At 38.9% G+C, this 15,511-nt stretch overlaps 1 long non-coding RNA gene across 1 annotated transcript; it reads left to right on the plus strand.

The window, feature by feature from the left end:
• Positions 1-13,636: 13,636 nt before the first annotated feature.
• On the plus strand, positions 13,637-14,971 carry LOC107945695 (uncharacterized). The gene is made up of 3 exons (XR_001696667.2): positions 13,637-13,769; positions 14,196-14,304; positions 14,864-14,971. It is a non-coding gene; the product is annotated as an uncharacterized lncRNA (long non-coding RNA).
• The last annotated feature ends 540 nt before the right edge of the window (positions 14,972-15,511 follow it).

A 15,511-nucleotide genomic window follows, 5' to 3' on the forward strand; every position in this document is an offset into this window, starting at 1 on the left:
CCATCATGGCTGGCCACTATGTATAAAAGAAGGAGTATTTGACATGCAAAGCCATTATTCTCACTACATGCTTTAATAGGTCCTTATAAATTAACCTATCACATTTCAAAATTTTCTCACATATGTCCTATTTACTAAAATTCACCTACAATTAAACAAAATTCAAATATGAAATTTTCACACATGCATATATACATATAATAAGCATCAAATATGACAGCTAATTATTTTTATGACTCGGTTTAGCGGTCCCGAAACCACTTCCCGACTAGGGTCAATTTTGGGCTGTCACAACTCTCCCCCACTCAAGAAATTTTCGTCCCCGAAAATCTTACCGGTAAATAGGTTTGGGTATCATTCTTTCATCGAGCTCTCGGTTTCCCAAGTAGCTTCCTCGATCCCGTGTTTGAGCCATAACACCTTTACTAACGGAACCCTTTTGTTTCGCAACCCCTTCACTTCACGAGCTAGGATATGCATCGGCTCTTCTTCATAACTCATATCGGCTTGAATTTCAACCTCCGACGGACTAATTATGTGCGAAGGATCAGATCTATAGCGTCGAAGCATCGAAACATGAAAGACGTCGTGAATCTTTTCAAGTTCAGGGGGTAAAATCAATCGATACGCAACTGGACCGACTCGTTCGGATATTTCGTATGGCCTAATGAATCTCGGACTCAACTTGCCCTTTCGGCCAAATCTGAGTACCTTTTTCCAAGGCGAAACTTTAAGAAACACTTTATCTCCCACCTGATATTCAATGTCTTTTCGTTTCAAATCCGCATACGATTTCTGACGATCCGTGGCTGCCTTTAGACTTTCACGGATTACCCTTACTTTCTGTTCGGCATCTTTAATCAAATCGACTCCGAAAATTTTACTTTCACCGAGCTCGGTCCAAAACAATGGTGTACGGCATTTACGACAGTACAAAGCCTCGTAAGGTGCCATCTTAATACTTGATTGAAAACTATTGGTGTAAGCGAATTCAATCAAAGGTAAATACCGTTCCCATGAACCACTAAACTCGAGGATGCAACATCTCAACATATCCTCAAGTATCTGAATTATCCGCTCGGATTGACCATCGGTTTGTGGATGAAAAGCGGTGCTAAAATGCAGCTTGGTACCCAAAGCTTCTTGCAATTTCTTCCAAAATCGTGAGGTGAATCTCGGATCTCTATCCGACACGATAGAAATAGGTACTCCATGTAATCTCACAATCTGAGAAACATACAATTCGGCTAGTTTATCCAATGAAAAATCTGTACGCACGGGGATAAAGTGAGCCGACTTAGTCAGTCTATCAACAACAACCCAAATCGCATCCTTCTTGCTTGCTGACAAGGGCAGTCCGGACACAAAGTCCATTGTGACTCGATCCCATTTCTACTCGGGTATCATGATCGGCTGAAGTAATCCTGAAGGCACTTGATGTTCCGCTTTCACTTGTTGACATATTAAACATCTCGAAACAAAGTCAGAGATGTCCCGTTTCATACCATGCCACCAAAACCGACGTTTCAAATCGTTGTACATTTTCGCACTCCCCGGGTGAATTGACATTCGGCTACAATGAGCTTCATTCAGAATCATCGAAATGAGTTCTGAATTTCTTGGAACACACAACCGACTTCTGAACCTCAAACAATCGTCATCATCAATTTGAAATTCGGATTCCATATTCAGAATACATTCAGCCCGTTTTGCAACCAATTCATCGTCGACTTTCTGAGCTTCACGAATTTGATGAATCAATAATGGTTTGGCCTTTAATTCAGCTACTAACACATTGTCGGGTAGAACAGACAAGTGTACATTCATCGCTCGTAAAGCAAACAGCGATTTTCGGCTTAAGGCGTCGGCAACCACATTAGCCTTTCTCGGGTGGTAATCAATGACAAGCTCGTAATCTTTCAACAACTCAAGCCAACGTCTTTGTCACAGATTTAAGTCTCTTTGAGTCATCAAATATTTGAGACTTTTGTGATCCGAAAATACATGGCACTTTTCGCCAAACAAATAATGTCGCCATATTTTCAAAGCAAATACGATGGCGGCTAGTTCGAGATCATGGGTTGGATAATTTCTCTCGTGTGGCTTCAATTGTCTCGACGCATAGGCCACAACTCGACCTTCTTGCATCAATACGCAACCCAACCCGAGTAGGGATGCGTCACTATAAATGACAAACTCTTTGCCTGATTCGGGTTGCACTAAAATTGGAGCTTCAGTCAAATGAGTTTTCAGTTGATCGAAGCTTTTTTGACATTTCTCCGTCCATTCGAACTTAGCATCCTTTTGAAGTAGCTTCGTCATTGGTGTGGCTATCATCGAGAACCCTTTTACAAATCGTCGGTAATAACCGGCGAGCCCCAGGAAGCTCCGAACTTCGATAACATTTCTTGGAGGCTTCTAGTTAAGTATGGCTGAAATTTTGCTCGGGTCAACTCGAATACCCGATGCGGATACCACATGACCCAAGAAACTAACCTCTCTTAACCAGAACTCACACTTACTGAACTTAGCATATAACTTCTTATCCCACAAAATTTGCAACACTAATCTCAGGTGCTCAGCATGTTCGGTCTCATCTCCTGAATAGACTAAGATGTCATCAATGAACACAACTACGAACCGGTCCAAATACTGTCTGAAGATCCGATTCATCAAATCCATAAATACCGCAGGGGCATTAGTGAGCCCGAACGGCATCACTAAGAACTCGTAGTGACTGTACCTCGTTCTGAAAGCAGTTTTGGGTACGTCCGAATCTCGAATCCGCAACTGATAATAACCCGATCTCAAATCTATCTTTGAAAACACTGAGGCTCCCTTTAGTTGATCAAACAAATCATCAATGCGCGGTAATGGATATTTATTCTTTATCGTCACTTTATTCAGTTGACGATAGTCAATGCACAATCTCATGGTTCCGTCCTTCTTTTTCACGAACAATACTGGTGCACCCCAAGGTGAGAAACTTGGTCGAGCGAAACCTCTATCCGTCAACTCTTGCAATTGAGCTTTCAATTCCTTTAACTCGGTTAGTGCCATACGATACGGAGCTATTGAAATTGGCGTAGTTCCAGGTACAATCTCAATACCAAACTCTATCTCCCGAATAGGTGGCAAACCCGGTAACTTTTCAGGAAAAACATCCGGGTATTCACAAACCACCGGCACAGATTCTAGTTTCTTTTCTAATTCTTTGTCATCAAGTACATACGCAAGGTATGCTTCGCACCCTTTTCTTACATATTTCTGGGCCAACATTGCTGATATTACAGCTGGCAACCCCCTTAAGTCTGTAGACTCAACTCGGATTATCTCGTTATTTGCGCACCTCAAATCAATAGTCTTGCTTTTGCAATTCACAACCGCATCATGCGCGGTCAACCAATCCAAACCAAGAATAACATCAAATTCGTCAAACGGCAAAAGCATCAAATCGGCCGAAAAACAGGATTCTCGGATTATTAGAGGGCATCTCTTACACACTTTATCAACAAGTATGCATTGACCCAAAGGGTTTGACATTCGAATTACGAACTCAGTAGACTCAACAGGTAGAGTCTTACTGGATGCTAAGGTTTCGCATACATATGAATGAGTAGAGCCAGGGTCAATCAATGCAATCACATTAGTATCAAAGAGAGTAAAGGTACCAGTGATGACGTCAGGGGAGGATGCCTCCTCTCGTGCGCGAATGGCATATGCTCTAGCAGGAGTACGGTTCTCGGCTCGAACAGCCGTATCAGAGGCCCCTCTCTGACTACCACCCCTACCTCCTAAAATTCTCGGTGGCCTACCTCTAGTTGTCACTCCACTAGGTCTTGCACCTTGAATCTTATTCTTCTCATCAAGCTCCGTGCAATCTCTAATGAAGTGGTCCTTCGAGCCGCATCCGTAACAGGCCCTGTTAGTAGACTTACCCCAACATTCACCTAGGTGTCGTCTTCCGCATTGGGGACATTCAGGTTTCTCTTGACGATTATTGCCCACACTAGCTACTGAAGTAGCTCGGGAGTCCGTCGATGGTCGTGCCCTGATGGAAATTCCCGCAGTCGTCCTCGACTTATTAGTGTCCTCCCTGAACTTCTTTACAGCTGAGAACGGAGCTTTACCCGTTGATCTTTTACGATAGTCTCTAGCTTCAAATTCAGCCTTCTTCTTCTCCTTTCCAAGTTCTTCCGCCTTGCAGGCTCGTTCGACTAGTGTTACGAATTCTTTTATCTCCAAAATACCCACTAGTAGCTTTAAATCTTCATTCAATCCTTCTTCGAATCTTTTGCACATAGCAACCTCATCAGCTACACACTCCCGGGCATACCTACTGAGTCTTACGAATTCATGTTCGTATTCAGATACTGTCATACGGCCTTGCTTGAGTTCCAAGAATTCCTTGCGCTTTTGATCAATGAACCGTTGGCTAATATATTTCTTTCAGAATTCCGTTTGAAAGAAGTCCCAAGTAACTCGTTCGTTTGGGACTATGGAAATCAGAGTCCTCCACCAATAGTAGGCTGAGTCCCACAACAAGGATATAGCACACTTTAGACATTCATCGGGTGTGCATGACAGTTCATCAAACACCCGAATGGTGTTATCAAGCCAGAACTCGGCCCTTTCAGCATCATCAGTAACTATGGCCCTGAACTCCTCAGCCCCGCACTTTCTAATCAAGTCTACAGGTGGCTTACTCAGCCTCACAGGATCAGTGACTGATGGCATTACGGGCTCTTAGGGTGGATTATTCAAATTCGGGAATTGTTGGACAGCCGGATTGGTTCGGGCATATTGTGCGACCCACTCATTCATCATGGTAAAGAAGGCTTGTTTAGCCCCCTCACCTTGATCATTCGCAGATGATTGAGGTTCAACAGGCGGCGTCCCTTGTGCAGGAGCAGCCGCTACACTTTCAACGTCATCCGCCAAGGTTCTCTCTACACCGGGATCCATTTACTAATCAAAACAAAAATTTTAACCGACAGAAGTCATCACACATTTAAACATTAACATTAAGGCATGTATAGCTAGACTCATACGTGCTATGGTAGTCCTAGAACCGACTAAACCATAGCTCTGATACCAATAAAATTGTAACACCCCGAACCCGAGACCGTCGCCGGAGTCGAACACGAGGTGTTAACAGACTTCAAACCACTTATTTGACATTTCCCAGACAAGTTGCCAATCTGCGTACTAGTCGCTTTAAAAATCATATCTTGAGTTCTGAAACTCAAAATCCAGTTCCGTAAATTTTCCCTGGAACCAGACTCATATACCTATATGGTAGAATTTTTGTAGAATTTTTGGTCGGGCCAATTAGTACAGTTTATTAGTTAAATTCTCCCCTATTACAGGGTGCGACTGCACTGACCTTCATGCATTACGATTTGGATAACTCCCTGCACAAAGCTTCAATACTGATGCCGTTTGTTTCTATAGAAACTAGACTCAGAGAGGAATCTATAAATATATCGCATGACTCCTAATTATCTCTGGTTAATTTATAATGAATTTCCAAAGTCGGAACAGGGAACCCAGAAACCGTTCTGGCCCTGTCTCACGAGAACCTGAATATCTCTTAACATACTGTCCATATGATCGTTTCGTTACTTCTATATGAAAATAGACTCATCGAGCTTCGATTACATAATTTATTCACTATTTAATTCCATTCCTACTAATTTTTGTGATTTTTCAATCCCACGTCACTGCTGCTGCCAGCATCTGTTACTGAAGCAACTATGCCCATTTCGTGATTTCTCATTGATCTATCTAGTAATTCATCATACATATCACAAAATTATAATCATGACTAGCCATACCAAAGGCTAATCATTGTCAAACATCTCCCTACTACACTATTGCCATATCATGAATCTTAACACCAAAATTAATCAGCCATGACATATGGCATAAAAAGAAAATCGAATTACCAAGACTTACGACCTAATGTTATAAAACCAAATCCAACCGAACATTTATGCCATTTTCGCATGGCTAAAATTTTACATACCAAATTTCAACAAAACATATTAGCCTATACATGCCGAAATGTTCTCCTAGACCGACTAAAAAGAAAATACCAAAAGTTGCTAGCCGGTGTGATGACTCCGATGACGGCCCGATCACGCAAAAAGAGACGAGTCCAAGAAACCTAAAATAGGTGACAAGGAAACACCGAGTGAGTATAAAACTCAGTAAGTCATAAGCAATGCACTACCATCCATTAATAACATTATCACAAGAGGAAGCAAAATGGAACGAGGCTAGTTACTCCATCCATACCGAACCATACCATAGTTCCTCAAACCTATCGGTTCAAGCTCATACCAAGTCATGCATTCACATTCCATATACTAATCAATAGGATATTTGAGGCATTTTCATACATCATTTTATTTTCGTTACAATCATACAACTAAACGACCTTTCACCTATTCCATGATAAATCTTATGTACGTGACTTCAATTATAATTGTCACACAGGTTCAAACTTACCAAGCTCAACTTCAAATATAAACATAGCGCTTATTAGTCACGAACTCGAGGTACTTATCCGATCCGCTGTCCGTGATCAACTCAATAATGTCGCACACTTAGTGTCCATCGTGATTCAAAAGTATATATTAAGTCCGCACACTCAGTGCTATATAATCAACTTGCACACTTAGCGCTATATAATCAAACTCGCACACTTAGTGCTACATAATCAAACTCGCACACTTAGTGCTACATAATCAAACTCGCACACTTAGTGCTACATAATCAAACTCGCACACTTAGTGCTGTACAATTTAAACCCGCACACTTAGCGCCAATCTCATGATCATAAATGTTTATACCCGCACTCTTAGTGCCGAGATCAACAACTCAATACATCTCACCTCTTTTCTTTTCATTCAACACTTTCATCACCACATACATACATGTATATATATATTTATCATTCCATTCAGCATCATTACATAGACGTTATGACCATTTAAATTAATACAAACTATATGCTTAATGACTTACTTTATGTTGGGTAAAATAATTCCGAGTCGGCTACTCGATGACCTTCGATTTCCCCTTGTTGGACGCCTCTCCTTTAGGTTCTTGAGCTTAAATAAATAAATCAACTAGTTTAATTACCTTGCTAGTAATTTATATCCCGTAACATTAATAGTTTCATATCAAAAGAAGCATACGGCAACATTTTATTTCAAGGTACATATTCATAATTCAAATTCGACCATATAAACCAATATCATCCACTTGATCAATTATAGAGAATTAAAGTTAATATCACCATGTGTACTCTATATGGCCCATTATACATAATCAAATTTAACATCATCTATATATTTACTCATATGGCCGAATATACATACCCCCATATAATATCATTTTCATTCCATTTAACACTTAATTTCCACCACATAAACACTTGGCCGAATAATCCTAAACTAGCAAAACTCCACATTTGTTCATACCATCTTTTAAATTCACATGTATATTTTATTTTTACATGAACCATAGCCGAATCGTTTTAACCATGAGTAACATAACAAGCATAAATCATACTTATGGATATACCATGGCCGATTCAATCTAATCACATCCAAAATCATCAACCATTTTCAATGCATATAACATATATAAACATGAATAAGTTTCATATAATCTCTTAACACATTAATTTCTTTCATCAACAATCTTTTGTTTCTTTATCCATCAAAACTTAAAGGTAAGAAAAAAATCAAGTTCTTCTCACACATACCATAACCGAAAGTTCCATCCAACACTCTAAATTCGAAATTTTAGTATGGCTAGGTAAGAAAAACGTGATGATTAACCTGAACAACTAAGATTTCAAAAGAAAGATTAACAAAATTTACTAACCTCCTCTTCATTCAAAAGGCCGAATGCCTTTGCCCCCCCTTCTTTTTCTTCTTCTTGTACGGCTAAGAAGAACAAGGTAATAACCCCCCTTTTTTTTTACTTCTTTTATTATCCTTAGTATTTCTTTTATTATTTCCTTTCCTTTACATAAAATAATGACCACTTCATGGAAATTTACCACATATTCTAATATATGCTCCATCATGGCCGGCCACTATGTATAAAAGAAGGAGTATTTGACATGCAAAGCCATTATTCTCACTACATGCTTTAATAGGTCCTTATAAATTAACCTATCACATTTCAAAATTTTCTCACATAAGTCCTATTTACTAAAATTCACCTACAATTAAACAAAATTCAAATATGAAATTTTCACACATGCATATATACATATAATAAGCATCAAATATGACAGCTAATTATTTTTATGACTCGGTTTAGCGGTCCCGAAACCACTTCCCGACTAGGGTCAATTTTGGGCTGTCACACAGTTTACCCTTTTGTCCAAATCTCAAAACCTTCTTCCAACCTGAAACTCGATATCACAATGTTTCAAATCTGCATAAGATTTCTGCCTATCAGAAGCAACCTTCAATTGCTTATAGATCAGCTTCACATTCTCTTTGGTCTCTCATCCAACTTGGACCAACATAATAAAGTTCGACACTTCCTACCATACAACGCCTCTAATGGTGCCATCTGAATACTCATCTGATAGTTGTTGTTGTAGGCGAACTCGACTAAAGGTAGATACTACTCCCAACTACCACTGAACTCGATGACGCAACTGCGTAACATGCCAATCAGTATCTGAATAACCCTTTTTTGAATGACCTTCAATTTGAGGATGATAAGTCGTACTAAAACTAAGCTTCGACCTTAAAGCTTCTTGCAGACTCCTCCAAAACATTAAAGTAAAACACGAACCTCTATTAAAATGATAGAAATAGACACACCAAGAAGTCAAATAATCTCAGCTATATACAGCTCGGCTAACTTCTGCACTGAATAGTTCCTACGCATAACAAGGAAATGCGCACTCTTCGAAAACCAATCAACAATTACCCATACCAAGTCCTTCTTTGTCAGGGTTAGAGGCAAACCCAAAACAAAGTCCATCATGAATCTTTCCTATTTCTATTCTGATATCAGAATTGGCCGAAGCAAATCTGAAGGATGTTGGTGCTTTGCCTTAACTCTCTGACAAACCACACACTTGGCCACGAAGTCTGCCACATCACGTTTCAATTCAGGCAACCAATACAATTCTCAAAGATCTTGATACATCTTATTAGTACCAAGATGCATAGTATATGGGCTATTATGCACCTCAGTAAGAATCGCATGCCTAAGCTCCACATCAACAAGCACACACAGTCTCCCTCTAAAACTTAAAATACCATCATGATTCAACTCAAAATCACATCCACTACCTTCCTTTACTTGTCGAATCTTCCTCATCAAACTGTCATCAACAAAATGTCTCTCCCTAATCTACTGAGACAAAGTCGGCTTCTCTTATAGTTCATCCAGTAAGCCACCATCATCAGTCACACTAACACATTCAAATTTCGCTCGTAGCTCTACTATCAATTTCTGGCTCAAAGAATCAACAACAAAATTCATTTTTCTGAGATGACACTTGATCACACAGTTATAATCTTTCAGTAGCTCAATCCAATGAATTTGTCTCAAGTTTAACTCCTTTCTAGGTGAGGAGATACTTAAGACTCTTGTGATTGGTGTAGATGACACATCTCTCACCATATAGATAATTACATCATATCTTAAGCGCAAAGACCATTGTGACTAACTCCAAATCATGGGTTGAGTAATTATGCTCATGTGACTTCAACTACTTCGAGGCATACGCTACCACCTTACCATCTTACATCAGTACACAATGAGGGCCTGTATACGATGCATCACTATAAACCACATATTCTTTCCCAAACTCTAGCTAAATCAATGTCGATGCCGCAATCAAAATTGCCTTAAATTTCTCGAGACTTTTCTAATGTTCATCAGTCCACTCAAAAACCACATTATTCTACAGTAGTTTCGTTGAGGGTGCTACATGATAAAGAACCCCACAATAAATCTAACGTAATAGCCAGTCAACCCCAAGAAACTCTGCACCTCAATGACACTCATCGGTTGTTTTCACTATAAGATAGCCTTAATCTTCTTTGGGTTAACACAAATCCCCTCAAAAGACAACAAATGCCCTAAGAGCATCACCTCTCTCTACCAAAACTCGTATTGTCTCAACTTAGCATACAACTGCTTCTCGCGCAAAATCTTAAGAACAATCCGTAGATAGGAATCATGATCATCCTCGGTTTGGGAATATATGAGAATGTCATCTATAAAAACAACTACGAATTGATCCAAATACGAGTGAAACACGGTTCATCAAGTCCATGAATAAAGCTGGGGAGTTAGTCTCGGGGCATGCATAAGAACTCATAGTGACCATACCGGGTCCTAAACGTAGTCTTCAGGATATCAAACTCCTTCACCTTGAGATGATAATAAATGAACCTCAAATCAATCTTTGAGAACATAGTCATACCCCTAAACTAATCAAACAAGTCAACAATCTGGGGCAAGGGATACTTGTTTTTTATGGTCAACTTCTTCAGTTTTCGATAATCGATACACAACCTCAATGCACCATCATTCTTCTTCATAAAGAATACCAATGTACCAAAAGGAGACACATTTGGTCAGATAAACCCTCGATCCAACAACTCTTGCAATTGGATCTCCAACTCCTTGAGTTCCTTTGATGACGTGGGATAGGGTGAAATAGACACCGGTGTAGTACTAGGATATACTTCGATACCAAACTCCACTTTCTGATCTAGTGGCAGACCAGGTAGCCCTTCCAAAAAAATCAGGAAAATCTCTTACGATACAAAAATCCTGAACTCTCAGCTCCTTACTCCCCGAGTTCAACACATAGGCTAAGTAAACTTCACAATATTTACTTAATATCTTCTCAGCCTTGGTCGCAAAAACCACGTTAGAGAGAAATCTGGGTCTCTCTCCAACTACTATGACCTCTAAACCATTCGAAACCCGTAAGATGATCTGATTCGTCTCCAATTCACCTTCGTCTTATGTTCAGTCAACCAATCCATCTCAAGAATCACGTCAAAACCATAGAATGGAAGCTCCATCAAATCCATCGAAAAGACATACCCCTGAATCATTAGAGGGAATCTACAGTACACCCTATTCACCATAACATGCTTGCCAACGAACTCGTAACCATCATACCAAAACTGATAAAATCTACTGGAATGCCCAACTCACTAACTAGGTCACTCAGAATATAAGAGTCCGTAGAACCAGAATCTATCAATGATAACAAAGGAATACACTATAAGGTTAAAGTACCTGCAATCACATCTTTCATTTTCTGATCCTGTGGCTCCTTGACTACATATACACAAGCTGGACCTCCTAACTCGATCTATGTAGCTATAGTATGGGCAAAAATCCTTTATCCACTTAGTCTCCTATTATCTCCACGACCACGACCTCAGCCTTTAGCAAAAGTGGCCATAGAACTATGTGTCTGGGACACTTTAGCCCTCTCCGAATTATCCCTCAATAGGTGACCCTTTGAACCACACCGAAAACAAGCTCTTGTCCTCTTCTAGCACTCTTCCAGATGCTTACGGTTACAATGCCCACAGGGCAGCCATCTGGAACCACTCGCCAAACTAGCAACACTAACCACAACACTACCTTGCTACCTAGACTGACCTAGTCGAGATCCCTATCTAGTACTCCTACCCGAACTCTATGATTCACGGCACCTCATCGGCGATTATCTCGAATATTTAGACTAATCAGAGCCCCTCTTTTTGGACTCAGTCGCAATTGGTCTTGGTGGCTCAACCAATGCTTCCTCAACTACCTTAGCTTTCTTGACCATTTCATCGAAGGCTTCGGTTCCATGTATTACCAGATTGACACGGATATCATTTTTCACCCCAAATCAAAATCTCTTACACCTATCTATCTCAAAGTGAACCATCTCGAGAGAGTACTAACTAAGCTTCAGAAAGTTTGACTCATACTCTGCCATGATCATACTACCCTAAACCAGATCTATGAACCCCATTTTCCTCACATCTATGTATAGCTCACCTAGATATTTCTTCCTGAACACCTCTAAAAAGTAACCTCATACCAAACAATTAGTGGTAACTCCTCTTCTAACCGTGTACCACATTCGATGAGCCTCACAATTTAGTAGGGATACGGTGCAACCCAGTTTCTCCTCATCAGAGCAATCTATCTGCTCAAAGATCCTCTCCTCACTCTCCAACCAATACATGGCGATGGTCAGATTAGCTCATTTCGGTCCTCTAAATTCGCCACCACCTAGAGCACGTAGACCCTTGAGTGGTAGTCCCCAATGAGCAGGTGCAGGACTACCACCCGTAATATGCTGAAGAGCTCCTATCATAGCCTATACTAAAGGCTCCATACCCGCCTCTAGTGTCGCTTGACCTAAAGAAGAAGGTACATTCGCATTTACTCTACCACGCCTAAGAGGCATATCAACTACACTATAACATTAAAAAAAACAATAGAAATGAGTTAGAAGTGGCAAGTGATCCAAGGTAAATTCCTATAAGGAAAAAAATTAATAGATTATATTTTGTTCTCGTTCCTACCCGAAAATAAGCAATTCAAACATGGGTATCTCAGTCCAACGTTTAAAAAATTTTGGTTTTATTTTAAAACTAAATCATTTTTAATTTTCAAAAATTTAAAAATTCAAAAGTTAATAAACCTTGGAAAGCCTAATTTTTTAGAATCCTATCATTGCCAACCTATTTTTTCAAACTTGCCTTTGATACCACCAAATTTATCCCCCCAAACCTGGTCAGAACAGACCAACTTGAATCGAAAAGGCCACATTAGCTACTTACATGACTCTCCTAACCGATCATTCAAACACACCATAAATTCAACCATCACTCCCAACAAACATGCTTAAACAATTAATCTTAAACATACAAGCCTAAATCATGTTTCTTCTAACACAAAACAGTAAATTATAAATAAGGGTAAACTATCATTTTACAAATCATAAGCAAAACTAGTAATTTATGAAATTTGGTTCATTCAGTGTCTTGGGATTTTATTTTAAATCATTTGTGAAAAATTCAGCTTAAGATGACGTTTAAAACTTATTTAATTTCAAAACAAAGCTTAAAGACTAAATTATAAATTTAATAAAATATCCAAATAATATAAAACCAAGTCATGTAAATTTTCAAAACATTTCGTGTTGTTTAAGGCCTCTAAGTTTATTGTATATAAGGGTCCATTTGATTGGTGTAAAATGTTTTCCGGAAAACATTTTCTGAAATTTTCGGTGTTTGATTGGCTGAAAATATTTTCATACTGTAAAACCAATTACAAAACACGGGAAAAGAAGGTGTTAATTTTGGAAAATGTCTTACCGTTTCTAATTCGGTAAGACATTTTCAGGAAAATTAGAAAGAACACAAATCTTCCATTTCCCTTCCCCTTCCCCTTCCCCTTCCCCCATCCTTGATCGGTTGTTCCCATGCCCAAGAAAAACTCAATTCCCCCCAATCGAAGCTCTCGTCGTCTGACTGTCACGTCCTCCTCAATGTAGATGTGATCTGTCCTGTTGTTCTTTGATTCATTTCTGTATCTTCCTTCGGCTCCTCATCTCCGTTCGTTGGCCTCACCTCAGTATCTCAGCATCGTCGTCTCTGTCGCTCGACCGTCAGCCTTACCTCTGTATTTTGAAGAAACCTTAAAAAGTTAAGGTCCACAGTCGAGAAAAATTCATCTCTAATCTCCTCGAGGTATCTGCATATTTCTCTAATATTTTATCTCTGCATTCTGTTTACCTTCCTTTTCTCTCTAATTTTTGTTTAATATAATACAGAATTTTCTCTCTCTAATTCTGGTTATTAGATTCCTTAAGTGTGTCTAGTTGAATCTAGAATGGGTATTGAGTCTAGTTCCTTCTGCCATTCTTTGTATTTCTTGTGCTTTTCCAGCTTCTATGGTTGAATCTTGAGAAGAGAGGTCAGAGAAGAAAAAGGAAATTTGATCTATTCAGTCTTAATCTCTTTTTTGCTTTGGCTATCAATGAACTGTTTTTTTTAATTGACTTATTCCAAGTTTCTCATTCATTCTAAAGCTCTAACCTCAGGGCTTAATTTGATGCCTTTTATCTTCATCTTCTTTATCTGTTGATTATATATATGTTCTTCGATGCTGTTCAGGTGCAAACTTCCAAAACTTGCGCTCTTCAACTTTGAAGCAAGTCCTGTACTTGACTTGCGAGTGATCCCCACAAAAGAAGACTGCATTGTTGAGTTATTTTCTTGCAAGGTGAGCTTTGATCCTACATTTTAGATACTGTAAGGTAAAAGTAAGGTGGGGGTAAAATGTTTGCTTACAGTGAAGAGGAAAAATGAAAAGAAAAGGAAATAAATGCAAAGAACTCATTTAGCATTCAGAACCTGTCAGCAGAGTTTATATTTTGCAAGTACACTGCTAAGTTCTACTGAAAATTTTATGTCATCCAAAAAATGCATCATCCAGTGATTCCTCTTAGCGTTGAAGCCTCTATAGCAAAAGTGAAGAATGCTCAAAATTTGAACAGATTAATCTATGAAAATTACACTGTATGGAAAGACATCAGTGCTCTGTCATGCTGATTTCTAGTTGGTCACAAATCAGAAACATACACATTAATAAGTAACATCAATATCAAAATGCTAATTTTTGCTATTGTGCTAATTAGATGAGAATGAGAATGTCTATTTTCACTGAATCCTGAAAATGAAAGATTTTTCAAGTATTACAAAGAAAATGGTTACTGTTATTCATATTCTGTTTGATGACTGTTGAAAATTGCGTATATACTTGTTGCTAAAATTGTATGCAGTTCAAGGTTCAGATGTTGTGGAACGCCAAAATGACCATTTTTCAGGTACTTATTATGGCATTTGTATACCTCTGAGCGAATATAGGTTTGGTTTTATTTAGAGTGACAGATGTTTTTTAGATGGACTAAAATGCTTGTTTCATAGTGTTAAACCTATTGTTTGAAAACCAATCATTTTAAACTTAAAATGTATGCCCTTTTGGATTTTAAAGACTATGGCTAAACTTTTCATTTGGTCCCTAGCTGCTATCCTCTTATCACCCAATTGGATACAAACTATAGCTACAAGTTTTGTGTTTTAATAGGCAAGATTTTGAAGGTCGTCCCTGACTTGCTATCTGCTTGGTTATGGGTTCAAACCTTGAAACAACCTTTGTGAACAGGGGAAGGCAAGATACATTAGACCTGCCCCTATTTATAGCCAAGATCCTTGTGCACTGGGTACGACCTATTTTTTGTGTGTGCTTGGATAGATTTCATTCGGTTGTATCCTTGATAACAGAATTAAGATGGACGGCCTATGAAGATTTTTCTTTTCAAAATATTTAAGAATGCATGTTGTGCTATATAAAGCAAGTATTTGGTACCATGTTGTAACTATTAATGTTGCTTTGAATTTTGCAGCTATTATGATAAATCATATTACTT

The sequence above is a fragment of the Gossypium hirsutum genome, chromosome D12, assembly GCF_007990345.1.
Source record: "Gossypium hirsutum isolate 1008001.06 chromosome D12, Gossypium_hirsutum_v2.1, whole genome shotgun sequence".
In the NCBI taxonomy this organism is placed as follows: Eukaryota; Viridiplantae; Streptophyta; class Magnoliopsida; order Malvales; family Malvaceae; genus Gossypium; species Gossypium hirsutum.